The sequence below is a fragment of the Cynoglossus semilaevis genome, unplaced genomic scaffold (assembly GCF_000523025.1).
Source record: "Cynoglossus semilaevis isolate Cse_v1.0 unplaced genomic scaffold, Cse_v1.0 C18598738, whole genome shotgun sequence".
Taxonomy (NCBI): domain Eukaryota; kingdom Metazoa; phylum Chordata; class Actinopteri; order Pleuronectiformes; family Cynoglossidae; genus Cynoglossus; species Cynoglossus semilaevis.
Genome location: NW_007599415.1, coordinates 1 through 350, shown reverse-complemented (window position 1 = coordinate 350; position 350 = coordinate 1). Strand labels below are relative to the sequence as shown.

The following is a 350-nucleotide window of genomic DNA, read 5'->3' as shown; positions in this document are numbered from 1 at the left end:
CAGGTGATGCCACTGTAACAATTACTCACCGTTACACTCCAAAGGATCAACTCCGGCAACACACTAAGATCGCAGACATTGTTGTGGCTGCTGCAGGTTTGTGTCTATAATTGTCGTGGTCATCGGTTTGTCAAACAGACTGGTGTAGTTCTGTGGTTTAACTTTTGTTGTTGAACTTTTAGGGATTCCAAACCTAATCACAGCCGACATGATTAAAGAGGGAGCAGCGGTGATTGATGTTGGAATAAACAGAGTAACAGACCCAGTCAGTGGAAAGAGCAGATTGGTTGGAGATGTTGATTTTGAAGGCAGGCCCAGACTGAACCAAGAGTGTGATTGTAGAGAACAAC

The 350-nt window shown here is 44.3% G+C and overlaps 1 long non-coding RNA gene across 1 annotated transcript; it reads left to right on the top strand.

Annotated features, from left to right (window-relative positions):
• On the top strand, positions 1-307 carry LOC112486739 (uncharacterized). Its single transcript, XR_003049206.1, has 2 exons — positions 1-96; positions 183-307. It is a non-coding gene; the product is annotated as an uncharacterized LOC112486739 (long non-coding RNA).
• Positions 308-350: the final 43 nt, after the last annotated feature.